The sequence below is a fragment of the Nicotiana tabacum genome, chromosome 20 (genome assembly GCF_000715075.1).
Source record: "Nicotiana tabacum cultivar K326 chromosome 20, ASM71507v2, whole genome shotgun sequence".
In the NCBI taxonomy this organism is placed as follows: Eukaryota; Viridiplantae; Streptophyta; class Magnoliopsida; order Solanales; family Solanaceae; genus Nicotiana; species Nicotiana tabacum.
In genome coordinates this window covers 164,555,424-164,563,951 of record NC_134099.1, presented here as the reverse complement: position 1 = coordinate 164,563,951, position 8,528 = coordinate 164,555,424, and positions in this window count along the sequence as shown.

The following is an 8,528-nucleotide window of genomic DNA, read 5'->3' as shown; positions in this document are numbered from 1 at the left end:
TATTATTTTTTTCACAACAATCAAATAGACTATTATTTTTCATTCATAACAAACAAACAACTTAACGAAAAACATAAAACATTCCTTCCTTTGAGAAGGTGGAGTTGGACCCGATGAGGGTTGCCTACGTATCTCACATCCGGTGAGAATCAAACCCGCGTAGTTCGGTCAAATAAGAATAAGTAGGCAAATAATAATAAGCAGATGAACTAACTCCCTTTTTTTGAATTTTCGTTTAAAAGAACTACTTTAAAAGAAGTAAGGAAATATTATTTTTGATTGATTTTCTTTTTTATAAAAGAAAGACTAATGTTTTTGGATTTTCGTTTTTTTTTATTCTAAAGAAAAGAAGAAAATATTTTGAATTTTGAATTTTCTAAAGAAGAATCAAAATATTTTCGGATTTTTATTTATCTATTTTATCTTTTTGAATTTTGAACTTTCTTTTGAATTTTTTTTTTGGATTATATATATACTTATTTTTGGAACAAATAATAAAATCACATTCAACGCCGGACTCTTTTTATTTTTATTTCTGGCATTTTCATAGACAAGCAAAATAAAATAAAATAAAACATTTTTTTTTTAAAAAAAAAAACAAACTCTTTTTCATTTTCATTTCATGGCAAAACAAACTATTTTCTTTAATATTTTAAAAAAACCAGACAGAACAATGATGATTTTCTTTTTTTATTTTTCCTTTGCTTTTACTATAACAAAATAACAAGACATTTTTTCATTTTCAAAATTTCGGCAGAGTTTCGACTCTACTCGGACTTCTATGCTGTTATTTTCTCCTTTTTTCACGATTTTCTTATATGTGGAAAATGATGACAACATACAAAATCTTTTTGAATTTTCATGCTTTGTTTTTATTTGTATTTTTATTTTTTTATATTTATTACTTCTTTCAAAAATGTGGCATGGGAGACATAACGATTTCCAAGACTTCTTGGATTCCGCAAATGCTCCCCATGCGCTTTTCCCAACATATGAAGCGTGGGGGACATATGGGAATTCCAAGACTTCTTGGATTCCACAAATGTTCCCCATGTGCTTTCCCAAAAAGCAAGCGTGGGGGACATAGGGAATTCCAAGGCTTCTTGGATTCCACAAATGTTCCCCATGCTTTGATTAAAATAACATCATGCTGGAAACGACCAAATGACCCATACGCCCTTGACTAAATACAACATGTAGCACATAGGATGCCGAAAGATTGTCTATTATTTTCAGGTTGCTTGTCCTAGACGGACCCAACCCCTATGTTGAGTCCCCTAAGTCAAATGCACATGATGCAAATAAACGTTCCTACTAGGGATCCGGCATGTGGCTTTGTTATACTAGGTTCAAAAACCTGGGTCGGTGTTCTAGACAGTGTACCCGAGCGGACAACTCGAGCTGAGGAAGGTGCTCCTTTCCGGGAACCAAAAGGCCAGCCGGCTTAGAAACTTTCCGAGCCTCTTTTATTTAGGGTATGACACTAACAGAATAGGGAGTCTCAACCAGTAAGCACATCCCCGGAGGTAAGAAGAAAAAGGTTTCGGCACAGTTTATATACAGTTCAAATAATATCAAAGCGGTAAAAGCAACATTTAGCACATTAGGCTCAAAACATGTAATAATCAGATAATAAATAAAGCCAAATAATAACAATTATTCTAAGCTCGAATTCTTAACCCTGAACCAGTGGTTCTGGGTTTTTTTATCCCCAGCAGAGTCGCCAGAGCTGTCACACCTCCTTTTTCCGCGCCCGAGGGGGCGCAAGGGAGTTTTTTCCAATTAAAGGACAATCGAAACGGGATTTATTTATTTATTTCAGAGTCGCCACTTGGGAGATTTAGGGTGTCCCAAGTCACCAATTTTAATCCCGAATCGAGGAAAGAATGACTCTATATTACAGTCTGCGTACCAGAAATCTAGATAAGGAATTCTGTTAACCCGGGAGAAGGTGTTAGGCATTCCCGAGTTCCGTGGTTCTAGCACGGTCGCTCAACTGTTATATTTGGCTTATTTATCTGATTTTTAATACAATATGAACTTATGTGCAAATTTATCTTTTAACCGCTTTATTATTATTGTTTTATAAGAATGTGAACATCGCTTAAAATATATCTTTGGACTGTGTCACATGAAATGCACCCACAATCCGAAACATATTTTATTTGATGTTTTAGGATTTGGATTTGGGTCGCATGAAATGCGCACCCGAGCTTAAGAAAATTAAATTATTAAAGACGCGCCTAAAGCGACTATCGCGTTATTATTTTGCGGAGGCCGTGAAATTCGCTAATCGACCCTCCTGAATTCTAAGTAATTTTAAACAAGTATTTACTGAGGGCCCCGCAATTTGTATTTTTTATTCGGCAAGGCTCATCTCATTCTTATTTCTTTAAAGAATTTGCAACATCATGGAAATACATCCCAGGCCACGCCACAATCAATGCGCCCGTGACTAGAGACATATTTCGACTCCGTTGAGATTTGGATTTGGGTCACATAAATGTGCACCCGAGTTTAGGGAGATAACATTATTAAAGGCGCGTCTAAAGCAACTAGCGCGTTATTATTTAGGGGTAGGGCCGTGAAATTTACTAAAACGGCACGTCCCGGAATCTAAGTATTTAATACATATATTTTGCGAGGGCTCCACAATTTGTACATTTTTATTTAGCGAAGCTCGTCTCTTTTTTATTTGTTTATTTATTCAATTGTTTTTATTTACTTTTTTATTTATTTATTTTTTTTATTATTATTTTTTATTATTATTATTATTATTATTATTATTATTATTTTTATTTTTTAAAGGATGCCATTTTTACGCCTTTAACAATACTAAACCATACGGCTTCTTTACATCTACAATCTCATAACTTGTCAAGATTTGATAAAAGAAGTTAAGCGAATGAATGTCTCGGGCGTAGTAACAACATGTACTAATACTAATTTTGTCCAAATAAACGAAGATAATAATAACATAACTCATTGAACGTAAATAATAACAATACTAATCTTAGGACTACTAATACAACTAAATCAAATGACATCAAGTAATCAATAATAACATAACACAAGAATGAAATAAAATGCATACGGTAAAACATAAGCAGAAAATTATCATATCAATTGATATATTGCAGCTTCAAACATTGAACGTAAAATTTCTTTAATCCAATACATCGAGACTTAACTAACCTGAATAAACAGAAATGCATGGAGCCATGGACCGAACCTCAACATCGACTTCAACGAACAAACTCGACGCGCCGGACCTCGACGAACAGAGACGACCTCAACGGTCTGTACACCGACAGTGGAAGAACGACGATAACATGGCCGATTGGTTGTCGTGTTTTGGACAGGACGGTGAAGCGATGGTGGTTCCGACGAGGGAAACAGCAGCAACTGCTGCTCGATAGCAGCTGGGGCGTGGGGAACGACAGGGACACTGATTATTGCTGTTGGTCGTGGTGCTGGGGAAGGTGACACAGCAGCGGTCGACGAACGGGAGGGAGTTGGTGGCGCGACGGACAGTGACGACGCAGCAACGACAGCTGCTGCTCGTCCGGCTGGGTTATGGTGGTTTGGACAGTAGGGTAGTGGTGGTTTGTCGAGAGTGATGGAGGAGGAGGGTGGTCGACGGACTGGAGGAGCGAGCTCGTTTGGTGGTGGTTATGGAGGAATTGGGTTTGACAGTAGGGGTCGTTAATGGTGGTTCACTGACGGGGGGTGGTTGGACGACGGTGGGGCTGGTTTCGTTTGGATGGTGGTGTTGAGGCGGAGAGGAGGATGACGGGGTGGTGTTTTTCGGACGTCAGGCTGGTGAACTGGGACGGGCCGCGTTTTGTTGGTTGTTATGGCGTTTGGACAGTGGGTCGGGGGCAGCGACGACGACGGTGGAATATGATCGTTTGAGCAGTGGTCGACGGACTGGTTTTTTGGTGAGGAAGACGATGGCGAACGATGGTCGACGGGCGCGAAGGAGTGAGTGTCGCAGCTGGTTTTTTGGTCGTTCGGACAGTAGGGGGTGTGGGCAGTGGTGTTGAGGCGTGGGGGAAGGGAGGTCCGACTGGTTGGGGTGATGGTTATGGCGTGGAGGTGACGGGGTGGTGGTGTCCGGTAGGGTTTTCTCTTCTTCTTCTTTGTGAAGAAGAAGATGAACAGTGAGCAAAAGGAATTTTTTTTCCGTTTTTTCTGACCAAAATCCAAAAGTCCCCCCTTTCAAAGTTTTGTCCGTGTATTTGTATAGTCTCTGCCCAGAAAAATGAGCCCCACGCGTGGTGGGGTTCGAGGCGTATGTCCCCCACGCGTGGTGGGGTTCCCCACGTGCCCTGGACACGGTTTATTATGGGCTAGGTCCGAAAATTAGGCCTAAAACCGGGTAGTTTAAACCCGAATATTATTCTTTTGCCAGGACCCGAGAAATAGGAACACGTTGCTTAACTAGTCCTATGTAAGCAAAATAACTACCAAAAATAAGACTAGTATTTAAACAAAACTATATCTTTTTGAATATTTTTCAAGATTTAAAATAGCTACAAAATATTAATGAAACTATATTTTTTATAATTTTCGTTTTTAAATATTAAGATAAAATATGAGGTAATATTTTTGTATTTTTCAAAGTTAAAATGACTATAGAATATTAATAAAACTATTTATTTTTTTTTTAATTTTCGTTTTTAATAAAGACAAAATATAAAGTAATATTTTTTTTGTATTTTTCCAAAATTAAAACGACTACAAAACATTAATAGAATTATATTTTTGTAATTTTCGAATTTTATATAAAGTACCAAAATAAAGTACAATTTTTGTATTTTTCAAATTTATGAGAGATACATAAACTAAAATTTATATATATATTTTTTGAATTTTTTTCTTTTTTTTTTTTTTTGCAACGAAATAAAGTAAAATAGTTAAAATAGCCATACTGGACCCAATTTCACATATTCATGCTAAAAATGTGAAAATTCTCGGGGAGGGTCAAAAATCACGTGCTTACAGCCGCGCTTAAGAAGTGTGATGTAGGCAGCTGGCAGCTTATCCTGATGCAAGTATCAGTGACTGATTCCACGGCTCGAACTTGTAACTTATAAGTCAGACGGAGAACATACGTATTGAAAATAAAATATGCAGAATAATCATAGTAAAAGAAAAAAATAACTAAAGAATAAGTTGAATAATGTAGGTTTTGTAATTCTTGGTTTGTACGTTAAAAGCACTTTTTTTTCTTGAATTCTGATTACTGACCCGCAGTAGAAGGATCTGAGAATCAGAATCCACCCAAATCTCATCCTATTTATTACTAAATTTTTTGATTAATTACTTAATCAGATATAGATGTTTGACTTTAGCATTAAGGCGATTTCAAGAATATTAAAAAAGAAAAGTAGGTCTATATTTCTTATTAATCAATAAATGACGTAGAATTTTATTAAAGTGATCACGTCACGTGCATCCTAGATGCCAAGTTGGCTGAAAACGATATATTATTTTCTTGATATTATTATTTTATTAAAAAAATAACTTAAATAGCTAGCCGTTCACTCAACCGCTTAAGCTAAAAATAGTTGGTAACGTATAATATATAAAAATTCATTTATAATATTGTTTAACCAAAAATCTGAATCTTTGGTCAAAGCTTAGAAATATAGAGAAATTCGGGTTACTGATAATCTGGAGACGAAAATAATAAAAGACTTTTGAGAATAATAAAGTAATAAGTAATTTTGTATTTCAGTGTAATCTCAATAATATTTCTTATTCTTACAGATGTTGAGTCCTTTTCTTTTTATAGTTGATTCTAGGAGAAGATGTAATGCATTTGTCTTAATGAGGCAATTATGAGCAATAAATGACATTAAAAGAAACGTTACACAATCATTTCTATTTAATTCAAATTCTCTAACATATTTAATATTTAATGCTGTATTTAGACTCTTTTACGTCATCAGATTCGTATCTTCAACTTCTTCCGATCTTCAGTCTTTAAATGACTCGAATAGGTACGAGACTCGTACCTATTTGAGTAACGGTCCACACCTATGTTGTTTTCTTCTCCTCATATCTGTTGTCTCCCGTGCCTCTTGGCTATTTATTGTGTTTTGACCTTTTGACTAGTCCATGTGTCATGACACATCATCTTCAATATTTAGATTCAGTTTTTTTTCCAATACAGATAGTCCTCCCACTTTCCATTTATTTATCAATTAAATATTTGGGAAGTGGATCTTCACGAAAAAGGAATTTTCGCCGTAATCAATGCTATGTCAGTACCGACGCTTCAGTTGTCTTTTCTATTTAATGCTCTGCACACGTGTCACCTTCTGATATGTATGTAATTCTACAGCCTTTTTCCAAGGCTTCTTCATCCCCTCTATTTACGAAGTGATAGTTGCCTTTATTATAGGTTTTTCATCATTACGCTTCTTTGTTTGACGGTTGCTATTATACACATATTTAACCTTTTTTTCCTTTGTCTTCTTCTTCATAAACCCTTAACAGATACTTTACTCTTTACTTTTGTTCCTTTCTCCTTTAGTTCATCCTTTCTCTGCAATGGCATCTCCGAATCCTAACCCTAAGAGAATCCCAATTCTTGATAGTTTCCCCAACGCCCTTGTACGACATAGAAGGGGTAGAGGGGGCAGGCTTCGTAGCCTAGGATCCGTTCGTGGTGGTTCCTCTGGTTCCATCACTCATTCTTCTAGTTTTAGCACTATTTCTAGAGGTTCTATCACTAAGAAATCTTCTTCTAAAGGTAAAGAACTTTCTGAGCCTCTTCAAGAGCCTTTAGTTGAGGAAATAGTACCCAATGACTTGTCCTTTGAGAATGATAGGAAATCTCTTCGTGATCAAGTTGTTAATTTAGAGAAAGCTGACACTTTTCCTTCTCTAATCACTGAACCTTTGATTTCTATTGTTCGAAAAGATTGCAATTGGAGAAGTGATCTTCGTATAGTGATCCCTAATCCAAACCAAAGAACATCTTCTTTTAGGATTGGATTTTCTTTTGTTTATACTTATCCCTTCACTTTGGGATTTATTCCTGCTATTGACCCAGTTATACTTGATTTCTGTCGCTTTTTCAAAATTTGTTTGGGACAAATTGGCCCCCATGTATGGAGAGCAGTGGCTTGTTTGAGATATTTGTCTGTAAAAGTCAATGTTAGCTTTACCTTTCCCCACCTTATTCATCTTTACCACCCCAAATTATTCCGCCATGGGATTTTTACTTTAACTGCAAGAAGTAAAAGGGTCTTGGTAAGCCCTGAAGATGACAAGGATCGTTGGTGGTACACTCGTTATGTTGTTGTTCGCACAGTTGATTTGGTGGGTGAAACAAATATCCCCTTCCCTGAGAAGTGGAACTTTGCACGTAATTTTTTTTTACTTACCGTACCTATCTTTAAGAATTTCAATTTCTTTTCTAATTTCGTCTCTTTTTGCTTTTCTATAGCAACTATGGGAGATGTGGAACCCGTTCCTAATTTCCGTGGTTGGGTAGATTCAATCTTGAAAGTCGTGCCTATGTAGGCAAGAACTTGGAAATCCATTTCCAATTTACATGGTTGGAAAGTGAAAACTCACGGTATGCATCTTTTTATACTTTTTTTGTATGTTAAGTCCCTTCTTGTTTCTAACTTTTTTCATCCTTCTTTTTGTTAGGATTAGCTATTCGAGGAATGGCAGCTGAAGTAGCTATTGCCCTTCGAGCCTCTTCTGGTACTTCACTCTCTTTGGAGAGAACTCAAGCTACGCTATCAAAGAGGAAAGTTGTTGAAGAGGATTCTGAGAATGATGAAGATGAAGACACCTCTTTAATAGCTAGACCAAGAGTTAGTAGACGCATCGTTTCCGAGGATGAAGCTGAAGTTACCCCTGTCCGTGCCTCTTTTACCGAACCTGTTCGCATTCCTTATGATGATGAAACCACTCTGAGGGACACCAATGAGTCTATTCAACGCCTCTTTGTTGGTGGTTTTGAAAGTGGAGAACTAGGTCCAGTTTTAGATGAAGTTCCTTTTTCTTCCTCTGTTCCCATTCCTTCTATTCCTCCATTGGTTTCAAGTGCTTTCATGCCCATTCTATCTGTTCCTGCTCCCTTATCTATTTCTGCTCCCTTGCATGTCTCTGCTTCCTTACCTACTTCGAGTCCTTTGACTCCTGTTATTTTCACTTCTTCTACCGCTCCTCCTTCTATAGCTCCCCCTCCCTATGTTCAACATGCAGAGGAGGGTTCCAGTAGCAGAAGCTTGGCTATGAGGAGCGTTACACTTGAAGTTCCTGCTAATAACAGTCTTTTAAGGAAGTCTGGTGGAGCAGATGCCTGGCTTAGGCCTTTGATTGGATATATTGAGAAGAAGAAGATGAGCAATCACAGTTGCTTAACTCTGATGAATGACATAGTTCATTCTACTTTGAAGGTATTTTTTTTCTCTACTTACTAACAAGCTTTTTTTTATCTCTAAATTCTTATTTCTATGAGTTGTCACTGTAGGCTAACGTCATTGGTACAGAATTGA